At 51.0% G+C, this 25,920-nt stretch overlaps 1 protein-coding gene across 5 annotated transcripts in view; it reads left to right on the forward strand.

Moving 5' to 3' along the window:
• Positions 1-25,920, forward strand: part of LOC119955134 (CD209 antigen-like protein C) — a 266,963-nt gene that overhangs the window by 16,996 nt on the left and 224,047 nt on the right. For 3 of the 5 annotated variants that reach the window (XM_038781044.1, XM_038781047.1, XM_038781048.1), the window contains one exon: positions 12,308-12,558. The gene's annotated coding sequence lies outside the window, so the exon portion shown is untranslated. Of the gene's footprint in view, positions 1-12,307; positions 12,559-13,494; positions 13,779-25,920 lie in introns of those variants that run through there. The other 2 variants (XM_038781046.1, XM_038781043.1) reach the window with 2 other exon arrangements.

Genomic DNA, 25,920 nt, shown 5'->3' on the forward strand with positions numbered 1-25,920 from the left:
GTAGCATGGTGGTTAGCATAAATGCTTCACAGCTCCAGGGTCCCAGGTTCGATTCCCGGCTGGGTCACTGTCTGTGAGGAGTCTGCACATCCTCCCCGTGTGTGCGTGGGTTTACTCCGGGTGCTCCGGTTTCCTCCCACAGTCCAAAGATGTGCGGGTTAGGTGGATTGGCCATGCTAAATTGCCCGTAGTGTCCTAAAAAGTAAAGTTGGGGGGGTTGTTGGGTTACGGGTATAGGGTGGATACGTGGGTTTGAGTAGGGTGATCATTGCTCGGCACAACATCGAGGGCCGAAGGGCCTGTTCTGTGCTGTACTGTTCTATGTTCTAATACTGCATAATACTATTGGCAAAGCTTGGACCCAATTCATGTCTTCCTGGTTGTATTTAGACAGTCTTTCTTTCAAAGTTCGATTTATACGTTCCACTTGTCCTGATGATTGTGGATGATAAGGGCAGTGTAAATTCCAGTTAATGTTTAGTGGTCTACAGACTTCCTTACAAACAGCACCTGTGAAGTGGGATCCATTGTCTGAATCAATGCTAGCTGGTACTCCCCATCTGGGGATAAAGTCTTTGCATAGCACTTTGGCTGTATGGGCAGCTGTCCCTCTTCTAGCTGGAGTAGCTGCCACCCATCTAGAGAATTTATCCACTATTACAAGGATGTCATTGTACTGTTGACATTTAGGAAGAGTGATATAATCTACCTCTATATCCTGGAATGGACCTGCAGGAGCAGGAGCTCTTAATTGAGGCATTGATGTTATAGGACCCAAGTTATTCTTTTGACAGGTTACACAACGGTTTGCTACTAATTGTGCATGTTTTTTGAATCCTTTCCCACACCAACTTCTATGGAATCGATCCATCATTTTTGGAGTGATATGTGTCCCCATGAATGAATTTGTTGAGCTAAGAAGGGCATTAGTGATTGTGGTGCGACTGGTTTACAAGTTTGAACTTCTCTCCGAATTTCATCATCATACGGTTGAATACCTGATCCTAACCGTGTCCATTTTTCTTCCTTTGTACAATCATTCTGCATTTCACGTAAATCATGTAATAAGGTAGTTACTCCCAATTTGTAAATGTGACTGGATTCCTGATGCCATTGAGAGGCACAAAGGGAGGCAGCTTCCCTTGCTGCTTGGTCCGCAAGAACATTTCCTCTTGCTTCCATAGTGTCCTCATGATTATGGGCGTTACTTTTTAGAACTGATACTTCTTATGGTAAGGCCGTAGCTTCTAGAAGGTCTCGTACTTCCTTTCCACTTCGGATAGGTGTACCTGCTGTTGTGAAAAATCCTCTTTTTCTTCAAAGATTGTCAAAATCATGTGCTACTCCAAAACCACATCTGCAGTCAGTACAGATGTCAGCAGTTTTATCTCTTGCCACATGACATGCTTCTGTTAGTGCCTTTAATTCGGCCTTCTGAGCTGATGTACCTGGGGGCAAACTTCCTTCAGCTAATACTTTGTATGGGCTTGTGACTGCCCACCTAGCTTTTCTGATACCCTTGTCAATAAAAGAGGAACTATCAGTGAATAGGATTAAATCTGGGTTCTTATGTGGAATTCAGGATGAGAAGAGTGGGGCAGCACGGTAGCATGGTGGTTAGCATAAATGCTTCACAGCTCCAGGGTCCCAGGTTCGATTCCCAGCTGGGTCACTGTCTGAGCGGAGTCTGCACGTCCTCCCCGTGTGTGCGTGGGTTTCCTCCGGGTGCTCCGGTTTCCTCCCACAATCCAAAGATGTGCGGGTTAGGTGGATTGGCCATGCTAAATTGCCCGTAGTGTCCTAAAAAGTAAGGGGGGGGGGGGTGGTTGGGTTACGGGTATAGGGTGGATACGTGGGTTTGAGTAGGGCGATCATTGCTCGGCACAACATCGAGGGCCGAAGGGCCTGTTCTGTGCTGTACTGTTCTATGTTCTATGTTCTAGTGTTCCATTATATAAGGTGAGGTTGGAAAGTCCAGTGAAGAGTGGTGAAGTGGTAGTAGAAGTAATAGAGAAAGTAACTTGTCCAGGAATACAGTTTATCTGGATCGCAGGTGGGAGTGATGCCTACTGTGGTTGATAAGCCAGTGGAAAATCAGACAACTGAAGCGTTTAAGGACGAATATCCTGGGATTTTTCCAGATTGTGTAGTAACAAGGTCGCAAAGTCACAGGTTAAGACAAGAGGAGAAATCAGAGAGTGAAGATAAAGGTGAAGTGCCATTATCAGAAACAATTTTTGATCAGATGGTTGAAAAAGAACAAGAACAGGTGGAGGATGAGGCGGATATTTTTAGTTCAGGAAAATTGGCAATTACAACAGAGAGATGTAGAAATAAACCGGATGTATCAGAAAGCAAACACAGAAGAGAAATCTGAGTGTATACCAGAGTGTTATTACCGTAAAAGTGATGTCTTGATGCGAAAATGGAGATCTGTACATATGCAGGCGGATGAAAAGTGGGCAAATGTTCATCAAGTGGTATTGCCGGTAGGGTATCGAAAGGAGGTGTTGCTAATAGCACATAAGGTACCAGGGGGAGGTCATTGTGGAGTAAGGAAAACTCAAGCTAAAATCCAAAAACATTTTTATTGGCCTGGACGGCATATAGATGTAGTTAATGTTGTCGATCATGTCACACATGTCAAATAATAGGAAAATCTCAAGCACTGCTAAAACCAGTGCCCTTAATACCCATCCCAGCATTTGAGGAACCTTTTACAAGGTTCTTAATTGATTGCGTAGGACCACTTCCTAAAATGAAAAGTGGGAATCAATATCTTTTGACTATAATGAATGTGTCTACTAGGTTTCCAGAGGTCATACCAATACGCAATATTACAGCTAAAAAGATTGTGGCAGAGTTACTTAAATTCTTTACTAGATATGGACTACCCACAGAAATACAATCGGATCAAGGATCAAATTTTACCTCCAAGTTATTCAAAGAAGTTACGGATAGCTTAAGAATAAAACAATTTAAATCAACTGCGTACCATCCAGAATCGCAGGGAGCATTAGAAAGGTGGCATCAGACATTAAAGACAATGTTGAGGGCTTATTGTCAAGATTATGCAGAGGATTGGGATAAAGGAATTCCATTCGTACTGTTTACAATTAGGGATGCACTGAATGAGTCAACCAAATGCAGACCTTTTGAACTAATTTTTGGTCATGAGGTAAGAGGACCACTTAAATTGATTAAAGAAAAATTGGTGAGTGAGAAATCGGAACTTACATTATTGGATTACGTGTCAAATTTTAGAGAACAATTAAATAGAGCAGGTGAATTGGCTGGACAGTATTTAAAAGTTGCACAACATGTGATGAAACGGGTAGCGGACAAGAAATCCAAAGTTCGTAGTTTTGCCTGTGGAGATAAAGTTTTAGTATTGTTACCAGTGGGAGATGAACCTTTAAAAGCAAGGTATTGTGGACCTTATCAGATTGAAAGGAAATTAAGTGAGGTGAATTATGTGGTAAGAATGCTGAGTAGAAGGAAAACTCGCCGCGTGTGTCATGTGAATATGCTTAAAAGGTACTTTGAAAGGGAAGGAGAGAAAAAGGAGGTTTTAATGATTCTAACTCAAAGTGACAAACCAAATCCAGACTGTGAATTTGACATACCTCAAATTAAATTGGAAAATTAGGATGTTCTTAAAAATTGGGATAAATTGTTGAGTTCCCTTCCAGAGGAAAACAAACTGACCTGAATGAGTTATTGATATCACATGGGCAAGTTTGTGAAGATAAGGAAGGAAGCACTAAAATGGAGACACATGATGTAGATATGGGAAATGCTGTTCCAATCAAACAACATCCATACAGACTTAACCCTTTACAATTGGCACAGGTTAAAAAATAAATTGAGGGTATGCTTAAAACAGGCATAATTGAAGTGGGTTGTAGGCAATGGAGCCCACCCATAGTGATGGTACCAAAGCCGGACGATACCCAACGGTTGTGTGTGGACTATAGAAAGGTTAATGCAGTTACAAGAACGGACTCTTATCCTATTCCACATTTGGAGGATTGCGTTTAGAAGGTGGGACAAGCAGTTTTCATTTCCAAACTGGATTTACTTGAAGGTTACTGGCAGGTACCTTTATCCGAAAGGGCGAAGGAGATTTCAGCTTTTGTGACTCCAGATGGTACATTCAAAGTTATGCCATTTGGCATGGAAAACACCCCAGCCACATTTCAACGGTTAACTAACAAAGTTGTTTCAGGATTACCCAATTGTGCGGTATACATCAACGATCTGGTAATTTTCAGTAAGAAGTCTTACATCGCCAGGTTAAAGTCCAACATGTTTGTTTCAAGCACTAGCTTTCGGAGCACTGCTCCTTCCTCAGGCGAAGGAGCAGTGCTCCGAAAGCTAGTGTTTGAAACAAACATGTTGGACTTTAACCTGGTGTTGTAAGACGTCTTACTGTGCTCACCCCAGTTGAACGCCGGCATCTCCACATGATGGTCATTTTCAGCCAGACATGGAAAGAACATTTGAAGCATCTGATGAAATTATTCGATCAACTTCAGGAGGCGGGTTTGGTGATAAACCTAGCCAAAAGTGAGTTTGGAAAAGCTCAAGTCACTTTCCTTAGCCATACAATCAGACAGGGTTGATGGTCCCACGGGATGTGAAAACGAACGTTATTGGACAGTTTCCAATATCCTCGACACAAAGGGAAATAATGCGATTTCTGGGTATGAGTGGATTTTACCAGAAATTTAGCAGTGTGGTCGCTCCACTGACGGACTTGCTCAAGAAGCGAAACAAATTCCAGTGGACATCGGAGTGTCAACAGACATTTGACGGCCTGAAGGCTGTGTTAACCACTGCTCCTGTGTTGGCCATCCCAAATTATACAAAACCATTCAAAGTGGCTGTTGATGAGAGTGATGTGGGTGTAGGTGCGGTGCTTCTACAAGATGACGATGAAGGGCTAGAGCGGCCTATCGGTTATTTTTCGAAGAAATTGAATTCTCACCAGAAGACGTATTCAACGACTGAGAAGGATACTTTGAGCTTGGGGCTTTGCAACATTTTCAAATTTATGTGACCAGCAATCCATCTGACACAATTATCAATACTGATCATAATCCTTTGACGTTTTTGGAGTGATTCCTTCCTAACAATGCAAGACTGTTTCGCTGGAGTTTATTGTTACAACCATTTCATTTAAAAATAATACATGTGGGACTTCCAGTGGCAGTTATGCAGCAGTAAGCCACACATGTGGGAGCTCCCATTTTAAAGAGATTTTTCGGCTCTTTTGAGAGCCCAAAACGGAAATTTTTCGACGTCTCCCGGTGGCGGAAGGTGTGCTGAACGACTTTCCCTGCAGTCCATGACTCGAACTCGGAGTGGAAAGGTGGAAAAAACAGCAGCAGCTCCTCAGAAAAAACGGGGGAAGGGATCCAAGATGGCCGCCGACAGAGCTCCAGAGGAATGGAGACTCTGGGCCCAGGAACAACAAACTGATCTCCTGAGCTGCTTTAAAGAATTCAAGGATGAAGTACTGAGCTCTCTGCAGGAAACAAACAGAAGGCTGTCAGAGATTCAGTCCACCCAGGGTGCTGCCATCAAGAAGTTGCAGACGCAGGCCATTGAACGAGAGGAGGAGGCCGTGGTCCTCGTGAGTAAGGTGGAGGGGCACGAAGCACTCCACAAGAAGTGGCAGGAACGCTTCGAGGAGCTGGATCACCGCATGAGGCGGAAAAACCTGCGGATCTTGGGCCTTGCGGAGGGGCTAGAGGGATCGGACCTGACAGCCTATGTGGCTGTAATGCTGAATTCGCTAGTGGGGGCCGGGTCTCTCCATCTGCCCCTGGAGCTGGAGGGAGCACACAGAGTACTGGCCAGGAGGCCTAAGGAGAATGAACCCCCGCGTGCGGTGCTGGTGAGGTTCCACCGGTTCAGTGATCGGGACTGCGTGCTGCGCTGGGCCAAGAAGGTGAAGAGCAGCAATTGGGAGAATGGGGTAGTACGGATCTACCAGGACTGGAGTGCGGAGGTGGCTAAGCGGCGGTCCAGATTTAATTGGACGAAAGAGGTGCTGTATAGAAAAAAGATAAAGTTCGGAATGTTGCAGCCCGCGCGCCTGTGGGTAACTTATTCGGATCGGCACCATTATTTCGATTCCCCGGAGGAGGCATGGGCCTTCGTGTGGACGGAGAAACTGGACTTGAACTAGGGGTTGGGGGTTGCGAGGTCGGCTGTAAGATATTAGTGCTGGATTCGGCTGTTGCTGTGTTCTCTTTTTCTTCGGTTTTTTTCGTCTTGTTTTAGTACTTTTGCAATTTTGATATGGTTATTTACGGAGGGGTTGTTCTGCTATGTTTTTGTTTTTGTGCTTGGGGCATTGTTTGGGCTGTGTATCTTGCGGGGAGGGTCGGGGGGGTATGTTGTATTCTATGTCGGAGTGGGGGTATGGAGGGGGGCTGATATTTGGGAGCTGCGTCAGAAGGGTGTGGTGGGGCAGGGCGAAAGCGCGGGCTTTCCTCTGGTTTCCCGCACTGCGGGCTGGGGGACGGAGACGGTGACGGGGGAGGTGGGGCCTTAACTGGTTCTTCCCCGCGCTGGAGCGGTGCCAGGAGGAGGGATAGGATGGGGGATGATCCCACTTCGGGAGGGGTCGGGCTATTGGCGGGAGTTTCCGGGGTCAGCAGAAGTTAGCTGACCCACGGAAGTACAATGGAGGACGGTTCGCGGCTGGGAGGGTTCCTAGCCTGGGGGGGAAGGGAGGGGGGGAAAGGGGAATACCGGGTTGCTGCTGGTATGGTCAGGAAGGAGCTGGTGGGGGCTGGGGGGACAGAGGTGAGGTGTTGTCGCTATGGGGACGGGGTCGAGCAGGGGATGCTGGCCTGGGGCGGGCAGTCGACGGGCTATGGCTAGCCGACGGGGGAGGGGGGCGGGACGCCCTCTGATCCGGTTGGTCACCTGGAATGTGAGAGGGTTGAATGGGCCGGTGAAGCGGTCAAGGGTACTGGCTCACCTGAAGGGGCTAAAGGCGGTTGTGGCAATGCTTCAGGAGACCCACCTGAGGGTGGCGGACCAGGTCCGTCTGAGGAAGGGGTGGGTGGGGCAGGTTTTCCACTCTAGGTTGGATGTGAGGAACCGGGGAGTGGCGATTCTGGTGGGGAAAAATGTGTTGTTTGAGGCATCGGAGGTGGTGGCGGATAAGGGGGGTAGGTATGTGATGGTTAGGGGCAGGCTGCAAGGAGAGAAGGTGGTACTGGCTAGTGTGTATGCCCCAAATTGGGATGATGCGGGCTTTATGAGGCGTATGTTGGGACGGATCCCGGATCTGGAGGCGGGAGGTCTGATCATAGGGGGGGACTTTAATACGGTGTTGGATCCTTCACTGGATCGGTCTAGCTCTAGGACGGGTAGGAGGCCGGCGGCGGCCAAGGTACTGAGAGGGTTTATGGATCAGATGGGTGGAGTGGATCCATGGAGGTTTGTGAGGCCGAGGGCACGTGAGTACTCTTTCTTCTCCCACGTACATAGGGTCTACTCTCGGATAGATTTCTTCGTGGTGAGTAGGGGACTGATTCCGAGAGTGGAGGAGGCCGAGTATTCGGCCATTGCAATCTCCGACCACGCTCCGCATTGGATAGAGTTGGAGATGGGGGAGGTGCGAGACCAACGTCCATTGTGGCGGTTGGATGTGGGGTTGTTGGCGGAGGAGGAGGTGTGTAGGAGGGTCCGGGCAAGTATTGAGGGGTACCTTGAGGTGAATGATACGGGGGAGGTTCAGGTGGGGGTGGTCTGGGAAGCCCTGAAGGCAGTGATTCGTGGGGAGCTGATATCCATTCGGGCACACAGGGAGAGGAGCGAGAGGAGTGAGAGGGATAGACTGGTGGGAAAGATGCTGGAGGTAGACAGGAGGTATGCAGAGGCACCAGAGGAGGGACTGTTGGGGGAGAGGCGCAGCCTGCAGGCTAAATTTGATTTGCTGACCACTAGAAAGGCGGAGGCACAGTGGAGGAAGGCACAAGGGGCAGTGTACGAACATGGTGAAAAGGCGAGTAGGATGCTGGCTCATCAGCTCCGTAAGCGGGATGCGGCTAAGGAGATTGCTGGAGTGAGAGACAAGAGTGGGAATGTGGTGCGGAAGGGGGTAGAGGTGAATGAGGTCTTCAAGGACTTTTACGGGGAACTGTACCGGTCGGAGCCAACGGGGGAGAGGAGGGGAATGAAGAGGTTCCTCGACGGGCTTTCTTTCCCGAAGGTGCAGGAGGAGAAGGTGGAGGGGCTGGGTGCGCCGATTGAGCTGGAGGAGCTAGTTAAGGGGATCGGGCAGATGCAGTCAGGGAAGGCACCGGGGCCGGATGGGTTCCCGGTGGAATTTTATAAAAAGATCGTGGACCTAGTGGGCCCCTTGCTGGTGCGGACACTCAACGAAGCGTGGGAAGGGGGGACTTTGCCCCCGACGATGTCACGGGCACTGATCTCGTTAATTTTAAAGAAGGACAAGGACCCCCAGCAGTGTGGTTCATACAGGCCCATATCTCTCCTCAACGTGGATGCTAAGGTGCTGGCAAAAATCCTGGCCACCAGGATAGAGGACTGTGTGCCAGGAGTTGTGCATGAGGACCAGACAGGTTTTGTGAAGGGAAGGCAGCTGAACACGAATGTGCGGAGATTGCTGAATGTCATTATGATGCCGGCGATTGAGGGGGAGGCAGAGATAGTGGTGGCACTGGATGCGGAGAAGGCCTTCGATAGAGTGGAGTGGGGGTACCTATGGGAGGTGTTGGGGAGGTTTGGATTTCGTGAAGGGTTCATTAGATGGGTAAGGCTGCTATATGAGGCCCCGATGGCGTGCGTGGCCACGAATAGGAGGAGGTCGGAGTACTTCCGGCTTTACCGAGGGACCAGGGAGGGTTGCCCCTTGTCCCCCTTGTTGTTTGCACTGGCAATCGAGCCGCTGGCGATGGCATTGAGAGATTCAGAGAGGTGGAGAGGCTTGGTGCGATGTGGAGAGGAACATAGGGTGTCGTTGTATGCCGACGACCTGTTACTGTATGTGACGGACCCGGTGGGAGGGATGCCGGGAGTGATGGAGTTACTAGCCGAGTTTGGGACCTTCTCAGGTTATAAATTAAACTTAGGCAAGAGCGAGGTGTTTGTGGTGCACCCTGGAGACCAGGAGGAAGGAATTGGTAGGCTCCCGCTTAGGAGGGCAGGGGAGAGCTTTAGGTACCTGGGGGTGCAAGTAGCCAGGGACTGGGGGACTCTCCACAAGCATAACTTTACCAGACTGGTAGATCAGATGGAGGAGGAGTTCAGGAGGTGGGACATGCTGCCATTGTAGTTGGCGGGGAGGGTGCAGTCCATCAAAATGACAGTGCTTCCGAGGTTCTTGTTCCTTTTTCAGTGCCTGCCCATATTTATTCCCAGGGCCTTCTTTAGGAGAGTGACCGGCAGTATTCTGAGCTTTGTGTGGGCACATGGGACTCCGAGAGTGAGGAGGGTGTTCCTGGAGCGAGGAAGGGATAGAGGCGGGCTGGCGCTGCCCAACCTTCTGGGGTACTATTGGGCAGCCAATGTGTCAATGGTGCGTAAATGGGTGATGGAGGGGGGAGGGGCGGCGTGGAAAAGAATGGAGATGGCGTCATGTAGAGGTACGAGCCTGGGTGCCATGGTAACGGCACCGTTGCCGCTCTCCCCCAAGAGGGTTACCACGAGCCCGGTGGTGGCGGCGACCCTAAGAATCTGGGGACAGTGGAGACGGCATTGGGGGGAAACAGGGGGCTCGATGGAGGCTCCACTGGGTGGCAACCATCGGTTCATCCCGGGGAACACGGATGGGGGATTCAGGGGATGGCAAAGGGCGGGCATCAGCAAATTGAGGGACCTGTTTATTGGCGGGAGGTTTGCGGGCCTGGGGGAACTGGAAGATAAATTTGGCCTTCCCCAGGGGAACATGTTCAGATACTTGCAGGTAAAGGCGTTTGCTAGGCGACAGGTAGAGGGATTCCCTTTGCTGCCCTCGCAGGGGACAATGGACAGAGTGCTTTCGGGGGTGTGGGTAGGAGAGGGGAAGGTGTCTGACATCTATAAGGTAATGCAGGAGGTGGAGGAGTCGTCAGTGGAGGAGCTGAAGGCTAAATGGGAGGAGGAACTCGGGGAGCAGATAGAGGACGGGACTTGGGCGGAGGCCTTGGAGAGAGTCAACTCTTCCTCCTCATGTGCGAGGCTTAGTCTCATCCAATTTAAGGTGCTGCACCGGGCCCACATGTCCGGGACTAGGATGAGTAGGTTCTTCGGGGGTGAGGACAGGTGCACCAGATGTTCGGGGAGTCCTGCGAACCACGCCCATATGTTCTGGGCATGCCCAGCACTGGAAGAATTCTGGAAGGGGGTGGCGGGGACGGTGTCGAGGGTGGTTGGATCCAGGGTCAAGCCAGGGTGGGGACTCGCGATTTTTGGGGTTGGGGTGGAGCCGGGAGTGCAGGAGGCGAAAGAGGCCGGGGTCCTGGCCTTTGCGTCCCTAGTAGCCCGTCGAAGGATTCTGCTACAGTGGAAGGATGCGAGGCCCCCAAGCGTGGAGACCTGGATCAGTGACATGGCGGGATTTATAAAATTGGAAAAGGTCAAATTTGCCCTGAGAGGATCAACACAAGGGTTCTATAAACGGTGGCAGCCTTTTCTGGACTTCCTGGCTCAGAGATAGGTAACTGGGTCAATAGCAGCAGCAACCCGGGGGGGGGGGGGGGGGGGGGGGGGGGGGGGATGCATTATTGTTGTGTTTATTCTGTAACTTTATAGTGTGTTAATTTGCGTTGTTGTTAAAATGCTGGGTTGTTCATGGGGATGGGGCGAATGTATATGATTGTTAATATTATTGTTATTTTCGGTATTTTACTAAGGTGCGTTATTGTTGTATAAAATCAAAATTTCTCAATAAAAATTATTTAAAAAAAATAAAATAATACATGTGGCAGGACGGGAAAACGTGATAACCGATGCTTTGTCTCGAATGTGATGACGAGAAGCCGGTTCGGTGGAGGAAGGACTAAAATGGACTATGTTATTATACCTAATTGTGTGTGTTGTTTTTTGAAACGAAAAAGTATATTTACTGTTTGCATTTCTTAAAGGATAGTGAAAAGGTGAAAAATCAAACCATCTTGAAGTTGATGGTTTATTTTTTTTTCTTTTGGGGGAGGTGTCATGGGAATTTCACTTTAAGAAATGTTTGTCTGCTCAAGTGGCTGCAGTGATGTCAGCGTGTGGGTGGAGCTGAGTTCTGGCTCTGCTTTTTTACTTTCGCTTTCAAGAAATGCTTGGGTGTGTCGGTGTTTTTTAGTTTTGTTTTAGTGTTGGAGCTGCAGCCAGCCAAAGAAGGTGTAATATGATCTCCAGCCATCTAAAGACTATCTCTCGATAATTTGTTGAATTCATTGTGATAACAGCTCTCGGTAGAGAATTTAAACCTGATGTGCTTCTGGAAAAAGTGTTTTTGTCTTATGGATGTGAAAAGGAAAGTTTAAGGATTACTTAGAGTGTTGTAGTCTTTGGGGATTATATTTGAATTGATTTTTGCTTTAACAAATACTTTTCCATTTCTGCTGCACCAAACCTGCAGAGTGGGCCGTGTGCTCCCCATACCACAATCTAGTGAAAGTCGTGGGTCAGGTGATCTCCATGATACACTTTGGAGTTCTCTAAACCCTGGCCCATAACAATAGCCATCAGCCACGTGGCTAGAGGGCTCCACAGGCAGTGGAAGTCGGTTGGACAGACAGGCAGGAACTGGGGTTGCCCCAGTTATGTGTTCAGACGCTCCTGGGATGGCTGGTAGACCCATAGACGCTCTGGCACTTACCAACAGCCCCCCAGTCCAGAAGTGCCCCTCCTCTTACAGATGGCAGCCCAGGCCCCCCTCCCGAATGAGGACCCCCCCCCGCCAATGGGGTCAATTCCCCGAGCACCAGGGCAGCAACCCCAGTGCCCCCAGGCTCATTGCCTGGGAGTGAAGATGGCCACTTACCTCCTCGGATCACCACAGCAGCCATTCCTCCAGCTTCACGTTAAAAAGGTGTACTAATCGACACCCATGTGACCACTCGTTGGGGAGGCGGTTAGATCATGGGAGGTTATATAGGGACTGGCGGGGGTGGTTGCAGTGGGAGCTGGACATGGTAACTGCACTGTTTGGGCCATTGCCTCGTCGGAGACGTCTCTTGAATGCGCAACCCCCTCTCCTCCCCATCAAACAATAAACATTTTCTTTAAACCGCGGGGACTGAATGTGACCAGATTGCTGTCCACCTCCCTTTTCTGTCCCCTGCAGGAATGTTTCATCGTGTGAAGTCCTCTTTCAGAGTCAGATATCTGGAGGAGTTACTAACGCAGCCCTGAGGCCCATCCCACTGAAGTCTCATCAATCTAGTTGGCAATTCCTCGACTTCCATCCAATGGGAACGTTGATTTTGATCGTCTTATTCCAGCCCAACAACGTTGAATGGGACACAGTTGATAAAGAAGTATTTCTTCCATCAGTTCGAGCATTCGGCCTCTCCAGGCAGGCTGGCTGAAGGTCAGGTGAAAAAAATTAAATACATTCTGCCCCTCCGTCCAGCTTCACACACTCGCCCCGTTCTGCAGAGGAGTAAATGCCTCGTAGATTTGAGATTGGATTTATCAGAGACAGCATTATATCAAAGGGGCTCCAAGTTCCATTTCACAAACTCAATTTAATTTATCCCAAGTCACCGTGGGTGGGTTCGTACTCGGATCTCCGGGTCTTTTGCCCAGGTGGCTGGGTGACTGGATCAGGAACAGAACCAAAGAGGGATGGGGTGGCATACTGGTGGAATAGTTAGCGCTGCTGCCTCACCACGCCAAGGACCTGGGTTCGATTCCAGCCTCGGGTTACTCTCTGGGTGGATTCGGCACTTTCCCCCGTGTCTTCGTGGGTTTCCTCCGGGTGCTCCAGTTTCCTTCCACAGTCCAAGATGTGCAGGTTAAGTGAATTGGCCATGGTCAATTGCGCCTAAGTGTCCAAAGGTTAGGTGGGGTTCCAGAGATAGGGCAGGGGTGTGGACCTAGTTAGGGTGCTCTTTCAGAGGGTCGGTGCAGACTCAGTATAACAAATAGCCTTGTCCTGCACTCCTGAGATTGGAGGAGAGGGATAGAGGACGGGATGGAGTGAATGAAGGAGAAGAGGTACAGAAAGAGCGAGAGATGGAGAGGGGGAGGGAGAAGAGGTATGGAGAGAGGGAGGAGTGACAGAAGGCCAAGACGGACAGAAATAGCGAGAGATGGCGAGAGATAGAGGGAGAGATGAAGAGAAGGATGGCGAGACAGAGACGGAGAAAGAGGAGGAGAGAGAGAGAGAAATAGACTGAGGGAGGGCTAAAGAGACAGAGACAGAGACAAGGATGGAGAGAGTGCAAAATAAAGAAGTAGGGTCAATTCGACCACAAGGGGGAGCATCCTGAGAGAGTGACATCATCAGAAATCGTCGAGGGACAGAAAGAGTCAGAGAGAGAGGGACAAACAGAGGGAGGGAGAGGCACAGGGAGAGAGGCAGTGACAGAGATGGGAAATTCAGAGGGGAGGAGGGCAGCAGGTTGAGGTGTCTGTTGTTGCTGACATTTATTCTGGGGCCTGGCAAACACCCACTTCCAGCCCAGCAACACTGAGCACAAATCCCACATCAACATTCGGAAATCCAGTTTATGTTTCAGCTATTCGACTGCGGAATGTAGCACACAGGGAGACGATCAGATCATAAAGTGTCGACAGGGAGAGAGTAACAGGTGAAACGCACCAACAACCGCTGTGATACTAACCACATTGGGAGGGAGATGAGATTGATTCTATTGTAGATCAATGTCTTGTTCAATGTATGAATGTATTTAACTGTCAGGGTGGGTGAGATCACATCAGATCGAGAGGCTGTTGTTTGAGTCAACAGTAACTATTCTGGGAGAGCACCAACTCAGTGTGGAGAAGAAAACAGGCAGAATTCACATCAATCGGATTTTGATCTAACTCCATGCTGTACCTGTCCTGGGAGTGTTTGATGGGGACAATGTACAGGGAGCTTTACTCTGTATCTAACCCTGTGCTGTACCTGTCCTGGGACTGTTTGATGGGGACAGTGTAAAGAGAGCTTTACTCTGTATCTAACCCTGTGCTGTACCTGTCCTGGGACTGTTTGATGGGGACAGTGTAGAGGGAGCTTTACTCTGTATCTAACCCTGTGCTGTACCTGTCCTGGGAGGGTTTGATGGGGACAGTGTAGAGGGAGCTTTACTCTGTATCTAACCCCGTGTTGTACCTGTCCTGGGAGTGTTTGATGGGGACAGTGTAGAGGGAGCTTTACTCTATATCTAATCCCGTGTTGTACCTGTCCTGGGAGTGTCTGATGGGGACAGTGTAGACAGAGCTTTACTCTGTATCTAACTCCGTGCTGTACCTGTCTTGGGAGTGTTTGATGGGGACAGTGTAGAGGGAGCTTTACTCTGTATCTAACCCTGTGCTGTACCTGTCCTGGGAGTGTCTGATGGGGACAGTGTCGAGGGAGCTTTACTCTGTATCTAACCCCGTGCTGTACCTGTCCTGGAAGTGTTTGATGGGGACAGTGTAGAGGGAGCTTTACCCTGTATCTAATCCCGAGTTGTACCTGTCCTGGGAGTGTCTGATGGGGACAGTGTAGAGGGAGCTTTACTCTGTATCTAACCCCGTGCTGTACCTGTCCTGGGAGAGTTTGATGGGGACAGTCTAGAGAGAGCTTTACACTGTATCTAACCTCGTGCTGTACCTGTCCTGGGAGTACTTGATGGGGACAGTGTAGAGTGAGCTTTACTCTGTATCTAACCCCGAGCTGTATCTGTCCTGGAAGTGTTTGATGGGGACAGTGTACAGGGAGCTTAACTATGTATCTAACCCAGTGCTGTACCCGTCCTGGGAGTGTTTGACGGGGACAGTGTAGAGGGAGCTTTACTCTGTATCTAACCCCGTGCTGTACCTGTCTTGGGAGTGTTTGATGGGGACAGTGTAGAGGGAGCTTTACTCTGTATCTAACCCTGTGCTGTACCTGTCCTGGGAGTGTCTGATGGGGACAGTGTCGAGGGAGCTTTACTCTGTATCTAACCCCGTGCTGTACCTGTCCTGGAAGTGTTTGATGGGGACAGTGTAGAGGGAGCTTTACTCTGTATCTAACCCTGTGCTGTACCTGTCCTGAGAGTGTTTGGTGGGGACAGTGTAGAAGGAGCTTTACCCTGTATCTAATCCCGAGTTGTACCTGTCCTGGGAGTGTCTGATGGGGACAGTGTAGAGGGAGCTTTACTCTGTATCTAACCCCGTGCTGTACCTGTCCTGGGAGAGTTTGATGGGGACAGTCTAGAGAGAGCTTTACACTGTATCTAACCTCGTGCTGTACCTGTCCTGGGAGTACTTGATGGGGACAGTGTAGAGTGAGCTTTACTCTGTATCTAACCCCGAGCTGTATCTGTCCTGGAAGTGTTTGATGGGGACAGTGTAGAGGGAGCTTAACTATGTATCTAACCCAGTGCTGTACCCGTCCTGTGAGTGTTTGACGGGGACAGTGTAGAGGGAGCTTTACTCTGTATCTAACCCCGTGCTGTACCTGTCCTGGGAGTGTTTGACGGGGACAGTGTAGAGGGAGCTTTACTCTGTATCTAACCCCGTGCTGTACCTGTCCTGGGAGTGTCTGATGGGGACAGTGTAGAGGGAGCTTTACTCTGTATCTAATCCCGAGTTGTACCTGTCCTGGGAGAGTTTGATGGGGAAAGTGCAGAAGGAGCTTTACTCTGTATCTAACCCTGTGCTGTACCTGTCCTGGGAGAGTTTGATGGGGACAGTGTAGAGAGAGCTATACCCTGTATCTAACCTTGTGCTGTACCTGTCCTGGCTGTGTTTGATGGGGACAGTGTAGAGGGAGCTTTGCTCTGTATCTAACCCCGTGCTGTACCTGTCCTGGGAGTACTTGATGGGGACAGTGTAGAGGGAGCTTTAGTCTGTATCTAACCCCGTGCTGTACCTGTCCTGGGAGTGTTTGATGGGGACAGTGTAGAGGGAGCTTTACTCTGTATCTAACCCTGTGCTGTACCTGTCCTGGGAGGGTTTGATGCGGACAGTGTAGAGGGAGCTTTACTCTGTATCTAATCCCGTGCTGTACCTGTCCTGGGAGTGTCTGATGGGGACAGTGTAGAGGGAGCTTTACTCTGTATCTAACCCTGTGCTGTACCTGTCCTGGGCGTGTTTGATGGGGACAGTGTAGGGGGAGCTTTACTCTGTATCTAACCCCGTGCTGTACCTGTCCTGGGAGTGTCTGATGGGGACAGTGTTGAGGGAGCTTTACTCTGTATCTAACCCCGTGCTGTACCTGTCCTGGGAGAGTTTGATGGGGACAGTGTAGTGGGAGCTTTACTCTGTATCTAATCGGGTGTTGTACCTGTCCTGGGAGTGTCTGATTGGGACAGTGTAGAGGGAGCTTTACTGTGTATCTAACCCCGTGCTGTACCTGTCCTGGGAGTGGTTGATGGGGACAGTGTAGAGGGAGCTTTACTCTGTATCTAACCCCGTGCTGTACCTGTCCTGGGAGTGTTTGATGGGGACAGTCTGGAGAGAGCTTTACCCTGTATCTAACCCCGTGCTGTACCTGCCATGGGAATGTTTGATGGGGATAGTGTAGAGGGAGCTTTACTGTGTATCTAACCCCGTGCTGTACCTGTCCTGGGAGTGGTTGATGGGGACAGTGTAGAGGGAGCTTTACTCTGTATCTAACCCCGTGCTGTACCTGTCCTGGGAGTGTTTGATGGGGACAGGGTAGAGGAGCTTTAATCTGTATCTAACCCGTGCTGTACCTGTCCTGGGAGTGTTTGATGGGGACAGTGTAGAGGGAGCTTTACTCTGTATCTAACCCGTGCTGTACCTGTCCTGGGAGTGTTTGATGGGGACAGTGTAGAGGGAGCTTTACCCTGTATCTAACCCCATGCAGTACCTGTCCTGGGAGTGTTTGATGGGGACAGTGTAGAGGAAGCTTTACTCTGTATCTAACCCGGTGCTGTACCTGTCCTGGGAGAGTTTGATGGGGACAGTGCTAGAGGGAGCTTTACTCTGTATCTAACCCCGTGCTGTACCTGTCCTGGGAGTGTTTGATGGGGACAGTGTAGAGGGAGCTTTACTCTGTATCTAACCCCGTGCTGTACCTGTCCTGGGAGTGTTTGATGGGGACAGTGTAGAGGGAGCTTTACTCTGTATCTAACCCCGTGCTGTACCTGTCCTGGGAGTGTTTGATGGGGACAGTGTAGAGGGAGCTTTACTCGTATCTAACCCCGTGCTGTACCTGTCCTGGGAGTGTTTGATGGGGACAGTGTGGAGGGAGCTTTACTCCGTATCTAACCCCGTGCTGTACCTGTCCTGGGAGTGTTTGATGGGGACAGTGTAGAGGGAGCTTTACTGTGATGTACTGTCAATTGGCTTCGAGTCGTAGTGAAGATCCAAACAATAGGCTTTAATACGCTAGATGTGAGCCCGGCTGTGGTCGTACAGAGAAAGGCCGACTGGCAGCCAACACGAGCTCTTGTACCCCGCCTTGTAGGCGGAGCTACCAACCTCTCAGCCAATTGGCGAGGAATCACATGACCAGCCACAACCAATTGGCAGAGAGGCACATGACTTGCCTGGGCCAGTGGGCAGCGAGGCTGCTGTACCAATGGCAGCTTGGTTGTTTGGTAATATGATCTCTCTAGCCATACTACCACATTCACCCCTTGTTGAGAAAGAATCGTGGGGTGTGGGAAGGAGTGGCGGGAGAGACGGTGGGGGGGGGGGGGCTGTAAAACTGGTAGTATGACTAGAGACCTTCTCGGGTAGTACCGAGGTAACTCATGCCCACTGGCCCGCGACGAGCGTGTAAGAAAACCATGCTGTATACAGTGTACAAGGGAAAAACAAGAATAACCATCGTAATAATAATGAGAACAAAACAAAAAAAAACACAGGCAAGGAACATATGCAGAACATGAAAAAAAGGTCCATAAGGTCCATCAAATTGACTGGATCAGCCGGATGGGTGCCTTCGGTGTCCTGCCGGACCTGCGCAGCGGCGCCGGTGACGTTGGATCGGTGGCCGTCCATGACTCCGGGAGCTGTGGTCGCGGTCCTGTGTCCATACCCCTGGTCAGAGCTGGTGGTAGCCGAGCCGGGGGGAGTGGTTCCTGTGCGCTGGGTCGCGGGGGCGCCGGGGGGGCAGTCGGAACTGGGGGGAGGGTGTTGGCGTTGGGGGGTGTGGCCGCACGCCGGCGGGTGCCACGTCCCGAAGGGAGACCGTGTCCTGTCGTCCATCGGGATACTCCATGTACGTGTACTACGGGTTCACGTGGAGTAACTGGACTCTTTCAACCAACGGGTCAGACTTGTGCACCTGCACATGCTTCCGGAGCAGGATGGGCCCGGGGGTGGCCAGCCAGGTCGGGGGTGGGGTCCCAGAGGAAGACTTCCTGGGGAAAACAGGATGACGTTCATGAGGTGTTTGATTCATGGCAGTGCAGAGGAGAGACCGAATCGAGTGGAGTGCGTCTGGGAGAACCTCTTGACAGTGGGAGACTGGGAGACATCTGGACCGTAGGGCCAGGAGGACGGTCTTCCAGACCTTGATGATAGTTGAAGTGGTCATGTCGGGACAGGGGATGGCGAACGGGAAGCGGGAGTACTCGTCAATCACATTTAAGAAGTATGTGTTGGAGGGGAGGGGACCCTTGAAGTCCATACTAAGACGTTCGAAAGGGCGAGAAGCCTTTATCAGATGCGCCTGCTCGGGGCGGTAGAAGTGCGGCTTGCACTCCGCACAAATGTGGCAATCCCTGGTTACAGTCCTGACCTCCTCGATGGAGTTGGGCAGGTTGCGGGTCTTAATGAAGTGAAAGAAACGGGTTACCCCTGGATGGCAGAGATCCGCGTGGAGGGTGCAGAGGCGGTTCACCTGTTTGTTGGTGCAGGTACCGCGGGACAGGGCATCAGGAGGCTCGTTGAGCTTCCCAGGACGATACAAGATATCGTAGTTGTACGTGGACAACTCGATCCGCCACCGCAAGATCTTGTCGTTCTTGATCTTGCCCCTCTGTGCATTATCGAACATGAAGGCTACTGACCGTTGGTCTGTGAGGAGGGTAAACCTCCTGCTGGCCAGATAGTGCCTCCAATGTCACACAGCTTCGACAATGGCCTGTGCCTCCTTTTCCAACGAGGAATGGCGGTTTTCGGAAGCGTGGAGTGTCCGGGAGAAAAAGGCCACGGGTCTGCCCGCTTGGTTGAGGGTGGCCGCCAGAACTACATCGGCTGCGTCGCTCTCGACCTGGAATGGGAAGGACTCGTCGATAGCACGCCTCGTGGCCTTTGCGATATCCGCTTTGATGCGGCTAAAGGCCTGGCGGGCCTCCATTGACAGGGGAAAGGAGGTGGACTGGATGAGTGGGCGGGCTTTGTCGGCGTAGTTCGGGACCCACTGGGCGTAATAAGAAAAGAAACCCAGACAGCGTTTGAGGGAGTTGGGAAGGGGGAGTTCCATAAGGGGGCGCATGCGTTCGGGGTCGGGGCCTATCACTCCGTTACGCACTACGTAGCCGAGGATGGCTAGACGGTCGGTGCTAAACACGCATTTATCCTTATTATACGTGAGGTTAAGGAGTTTTGTGGTTCGGAGGAATTTGGTGTCGTGGTCCTGCTGGTCATGGCCGCAGATGGTGACATTGTCGAGATACGGGAAGGTGTCTCGTAAATCGTATTGGTCAACCATTCGGTCCATCTCCCTTGGGAAGACCGAGACCCCATTCGTGACACCAAAGGGAATCCTTAAAAAGTGGTAGAGTCGCCCATCCGCTTCGAACGCAGTGTACTTTCAGTCACTCATGCGGATGGGGAGCTGGTGGGAGGCAGACTTAAGGTCCACCGTGGAAAATACTTTGTACTGCGCGATCCTGTTAACCAGGTCGGAGATACGGGGGAGAGGATACGCTTCCAGCTGCGTAAACCTGTTGATGGTCTGACTGTAATCGATGACCATACGGTTTTTCTCCCCGGTCTTAACCACCAGCACTTGTGCTCGCCAGGGACTGTTGCTAGCCTCTATGACCCCTTCCTACAGGAGCCTCTGGTTAGTGTTCTTGTTAGTTGAGGGGAGTGGCCCTTTGAAATCAATCGCGAGGCGTTCAAAGGGCCTAGAAGCCTTGACCAGGTGGGCCCTGTCTGGTCTATAGAAGTGCGGTTTGCACTCCGCACAGATCGGGCAATCCCTGGTGACCACTTTTACCTCCTCGTTGGAGAAAGGCAGGTTTCGGGCTCTGATGTAGTGGGCGAGCCGGGTGACCCCCGGGTGGCAGAGGTCATTGTGGATGCTTTTTAATCGGTCGATCTGCGCGCTGGCGCATGTCCCGCGGGATAGGGCATCCGGAGGCTCGTTGAGCTTCCCGGGTCGATATTTGATATCGTAATTGTAGGTGGAGAGTTCGATCATCCACCTCAGAATTTTATTGCTTTTTATTTTGCCCCTTTGCGAGTTGTCGAACATGGAGGCAACCGATCTTTGGTCGGTGATGAGGGTGAACCTCCTACCTGCGAGGTAGTGCCTCCAGTGACGAATAGCCTCCACAATGGCTTGTGCTTCCTTTTCGACTGAGGAGTGTCGGAGTTCTGAAGCGGAGAGGGTACGGGAGAAAAATGCAACTGGTCTCCCTGCCTGATATAACGTGGCTGCAAGAGCTACCTCTGAGGCATCGCTCTCTACCTGAAATGGGGTGGATTCATCCACCGCCCGCATGGCCGCTTTGGCGATGTCCTCCTTGATGCCGTCGAAGGCCTGACTTGCCTCAGCTGACAGGGGAAATCGTGTGGTCCTAAAAAGTGGGCGGGCTTTGTCTGCATATTGAGGGACCCACTGGGCGTAGTAGGAAAAAAATCCCAAGCACCGTTTGAGGGCCTTGGGACAATGAGGGGGAGGGATTCTAAGACTCCCAGGACTCCGTTTTCCACGACATAGCCAAGGATGGCTAGTCTGGTTGTGCGGAAAACGCATTTCTCCTTGTTGTACGTGAGGTTCAATTTCTGTGCCGTCTGGAGAAAACGGTGGAGGTTGGCGCCGTGGTCCTGCTGGTCATAGCCGCAGATGGTGACATTGTCCAAGTACGGAAACATGGCCCGCAGTCCGTACTGGTCCACCATTCGGTCCATTGCTCGTTGGAACACCGAGACCCCATTAGTGATGCCGAAAGGGACCCGGAGTAAATGGAAGAGGCGGCCATCGGCCTCGAATGCCGTGTAGTGGCGGTCCTCCGGGCGGATTGGGAGCTGGTGGTATGCAGACTTCAGATCCACCGTGGAAAAGAGCCGGTACTGGGCGATCTGGTTTACCATGTCTGCAATCCTGGGGAGGGGATACGCGTCGAGGAGCGTAAATCTATTTATAGTCTGACTGTAGTCGACCACCATACGGAATTTTTCCCCGGTCTTGACGACCACCACCTGAGCTCTCCAGGGACTATTGCTGGCCTCTATAACCCCCTCACTGAGCAGCCGTCGGACCTTTGCTCTGACAAATACCCTATCCTGCAGGCTATACCGCCTGCTACGAGTGGCTACGGGTTTACAGTCCTTAGTGAGATTGGCAAAGAGGGGGGGGGGGAATTCGCAGCGTAGCGAGGCTGCAGATCGTGGGTGGGGGCAGGGGCCCTCCGAAGCTGAGGATGAGGCTCTTGAGGTTGCATTGGAAGTCTAGGCCTAATAAGAGTGGCACGCAGAGTTCGGGCAAAACGAAGAGTTTGAATTTCGAGTAACTAGCGCCTCGGATTGTGAGTGTCGCGGCGGTGCGCCCCTGGATCTGGACCGAGTGGGAGCCTGAAGTGAGCGAGATAGTTTGCTGCGCGGGAAAAACGGGGAGCGAACAGCGTCTTACCAGGTCTGGATGCATGAAGCTCTCTGTGCTCCCGGAGTCGAAGAGGCATGGCATTTTGTACCCGTTGATATGGACCTCTGCCATCGAGTTTCGTAGATTCTTTGGTCGTGATTGGTCCAGGGTGACCGTGCTGAGTTGCGGGTGGTCGGTGGCTCGATCAGCTGTGCTGGAGTGGCCCCGTGATGACTGCCCTCTGAGTTCATAGTTTAATTCGAATTCCTCCGCTGAGTTGTACGAGCGAGGAGATGCCGATCGGGCACGTGGCGGGCGGCGAGGAAGATGGCGTCCATGATGGCGGCCCCCATGAGTCGCACGTGGCGGGCGGCGAGGAAGATGGCGTCCAAGATGGCGGCCCCCATGAGTCGCATGTGGCGGGCGGCGAGGAAGATGGCGTCCAAGATGGCGGCCCCCATGAGTCGCACGTGGCCGGCCGCGTGGTGGAGGTTTTCCAAGATGGCGGCCCCCATGGATCGCACGTGGCTGGAGGGGGCGGAGTCGGGGAATAGACCGCAGCATTTCGGGCCCCGCGGGGCTGCGAGTGAGGGGAGCGATTACTGCGAGTCGCTGGGGAGTTGGAAGCTGGGACCCTTTTAGCAAGGCACAGTCTTGCGTAATGGCCTTTCCGCCCACAGCTGCTGCAGGTCGCGCTGCGGGCCGGGCAGTGCTGCCGCGGGTGCTGGTTCTGGCCGCAGAAATGGCAGGCTGGAGCAGCATAGTGGCTGGAGCAGCATAGTGGCTGGAGCAGCATAGTGGCTGGAGCAGCATAGTGGCTGGGGCAGCATAGTGGCTGGCTGGGGCAGCATAGTGGCTGGGGCAGCATGGTGGCTGGAGCAGCATAGTGGCTGGGGCAGCATGGTGGCTGGGCGGCCGCGTAGCACAGGCCTGGGGGAGTCGCTGGTCGGGGACCCATGATTGGGTCGCGGGGTCCACGGAGAACGAGTTAAGGCTGCGGAAGGAGACCTCCATCATGGTAGCAGCTTCCACAGTCGTTTCTATGTCCTGGGCCCCCTTTTCCAGCAGTCGTTGGCGCACATAGTTAGACCTGAGGCCCGCTACAAAAACATCGCGTACAGCAAGTTCCCTGTGTTCAGCCGCGGTAACCGCTTGGTAATTACAGTCATTGTACAAATTATTAAGTTCACTCAGGAATTCGGCGAGTGATTCCGTAGGCCGCTGACGGCGAGTCGTGAACACATGGCGAGCGTAAACTTCATAAATGGGCCTTACATACATTTTTTCGAGAACTGCTAGCGCCGCAGTATATGAACTGGCCGAGTTTAGTTGAGTAGAGATTCTGTGGCTCACCCTCGCGTGCAGTAGACTCAGCTTCTGATCCTCTGTAGTTTCGGCTGTGCTCGCTTCGGCCAGGTAGGCCCTGAAGCACCGGATCCAGTGGGAGAAGATTTCTTTAGCCTCTGCATCCTGCGGGTTGAGTTCCAGGCGTCCAGGCTTGAGGGCCGATTCCATAATCGATCTTTACTGTTCTTAAGTTGATTAAATTGATGGAACCTTCAATTCACCAGACACGTGTTTCCGATGTGAATCTAGGCTTTAATCGACTTACTTCAGAGCCAGCCTGTTACCTGTCGATGAACTCGTAGTGACCCAGGCTGACTCTGGACACGGGTATTTATACAGCTGCACTAGGGTGTTGCACGTTTTGCTATGGGCGCAAAACGCGTTTATTGGGGTGTATTAACTTCCAAGTGCTTAACACCACTAGGCTCTGTCTTATGTATTTATTCAGCTCAGGAGTCGCCAGTTGCCGTATAGACAACTCACATATATTCCAAGGTCAAGTTCAAAGTAATAAAACGATACACCGATTAGTAGGTTCCAAACGATCAATATTTATTATACAATTATAATAAATACGCATGCACACACTAAGGGACTAAGCTATGACTAGACTAAGCAAACAGAATACTTAACTACACAGGAACAGGCAAGGTCAGGGAGCGAGGCCTTCGTCCCGGTCTTGGGCTGCAACCTTCAGAAAGCGTGCTGGTCACTGGGGGTCTAGCGGGCTTGGTTCGCGTAGCGAGCGTCGTACTGGCACTTACGGTTCGGCGGCTGGTGCTCAACGGCTGGAGTCAGGATGTGAGTTGGAGGTCTTGGTCAAAGCCGGAGCACGAAAACAACAGACAGGACCATGTGTGGGGGTCTATATTTATAGGGATCCCCAATGTCCTTCCCTCTTCTTGGGCGGGCTTTACCTCTGGTTATCTATTGGGTCAATTCCTCATCGATACTGTTTGAATTCCCCAATGCGAGGGGGTCTCCGTGATGGGGGGGGCGTTTCTTATGCCCTTTTGTTTGGAGGTTTCTGGTGCCTCGATGTCTGGGCCTTGGTTCAAATGTGTCCATTCAGAGTCAAATGTTTCTATTGTGTGGGTGTTCAGGTCTGATTGCCTTATTAGTATGCAAAGCGTTTTGCCATTTGCACCTAGCTAAGGTCTTCTCACCTGAGCCCAAACTGGTTTCTGCTACTTGCAGAATGCAAAATGCTCTCTTTGCAGACTGCTGTTTTGGCTAAACTGCCTTTTTCCCTGCAGTCAGCGCTTGGCTTACTTTGCAGCTCAGCGTCCATTTTAGGTGGCTACATTCCCTCCTTGTGATCCTCACAATCAAAATATTGTGAAGGATCACCTATGTACGTTGCATCTGGGTTGCCTTCTTTGTGTCCCCTGACCTCTTGCCAGTTCCTGGGCTACTCTATCTTAAACTATGGGAGGAAAAAAATTTTAACTGACATCTCTTACTTGGCGCTATGTCAAAGGGGACATGCATTACCACAAACGGGAACCTCTACCTATCACAATTATCCTTAACCTTAACTTAAACATTTCATCACACTCTAAAACCTTAACCATTCACACCACAACATCACACTTCCTAACTCGGCAGTCGAGTATAGGACAATATAATACAGGGTCGAACTTTATTTACAGAGTGTTTTAATCATCATGGGGCAAAGGGGATTGATGAAATCGGAAAATAGGAGATCGAACTCCATAGACGGAGGGGCAGGAACGGGAGGCTCTCCTCTTCCACTTCCTCAACCTGAGGGCCTGTACAAGTATGGCGAGGATCGCAATCACTAGCAGTGATTCGATTACGTATGACATGGAGTACCATGTCATAAATTTTGTGCACCAGGTCTGAACCTCACTGATCAGAGCTGAGCATTGGGGAGTTGCTGTAAGGGAAACATTTACTGTGGGGGTTGTGGGGGAAACGTGTCTTGCTTCCACACATACAAATATAACATTTAAAAGCAATAGGTGAGTTTCCATCATCTTCAACTTGTTCTTCCTTCTTTCTTCCTCCTGTATGGACAATCCTTGCTTCGATCCCTGTCTCGTCCTTCGAAAGCTATGGGATCAAGCACAGTATCTGTCAATACACAGTTTAAGATCTTTACCTGTTAGTGCATCTGTCTTTTAAATTCCAATTGACCCTTTAAAAATGACTGGCCAAGTCACACCCTGTGACTCCCCTCATTTTTTTTTTTTCAAAAGCGAATTTGAAGACCAGAATACACCTAACAATCCTTCTTCTGCGAGCCGTCTCGCAGGCTTTGCTAGTTTACCATCCGAATGTTCCCGGATGTAAATAGCATGTGGGATGGCGGCCTAAGGGCTGCCTAACGAAAAATGAAAACAACTTGGAAATGAAAGGTCGAATGGGTTGCGTATGGGCCGCTACGGGTACGAGTTGGATGGGATCCCCGGGTAGGGCGTGCTGTGCCATACCCGAGCTTGGCTGACCAAAGTGGGTTCTCAGACAGGGCGGGTCCTCAGTGCCGTTTGTCCACTGCCTGAGTAACCTGGATTAAACGGGTAAGAATGTGTTAACCGTGACTTGCAGCCTCTATTCACCGAATAGAGGGGCACCTAAAAACAATGGAGGAGCCAAGATGCTCCTTCATCTGAAAACAGGAAACAAGTCGTGAACCGTGTCGGTTCACCAGAGGATACAAC

The sequence above is a fragment of the Scyliorhinus canicula genome, chromosome 20, assembly GCF_902713615.1.
Source record: "Scyliorhinus canicula chromosome 20, sScyCan1.1, whole genome shotgun sequence".
Classification (NCBI taxonomy): domain Eukaryota; kingdom Metazoa; phylum Chordata; class Chondrichthyes; order Carcharhiniformes; family Scyliorhinidae; genus Scyliorhinus; species Scyliorhinus canicula.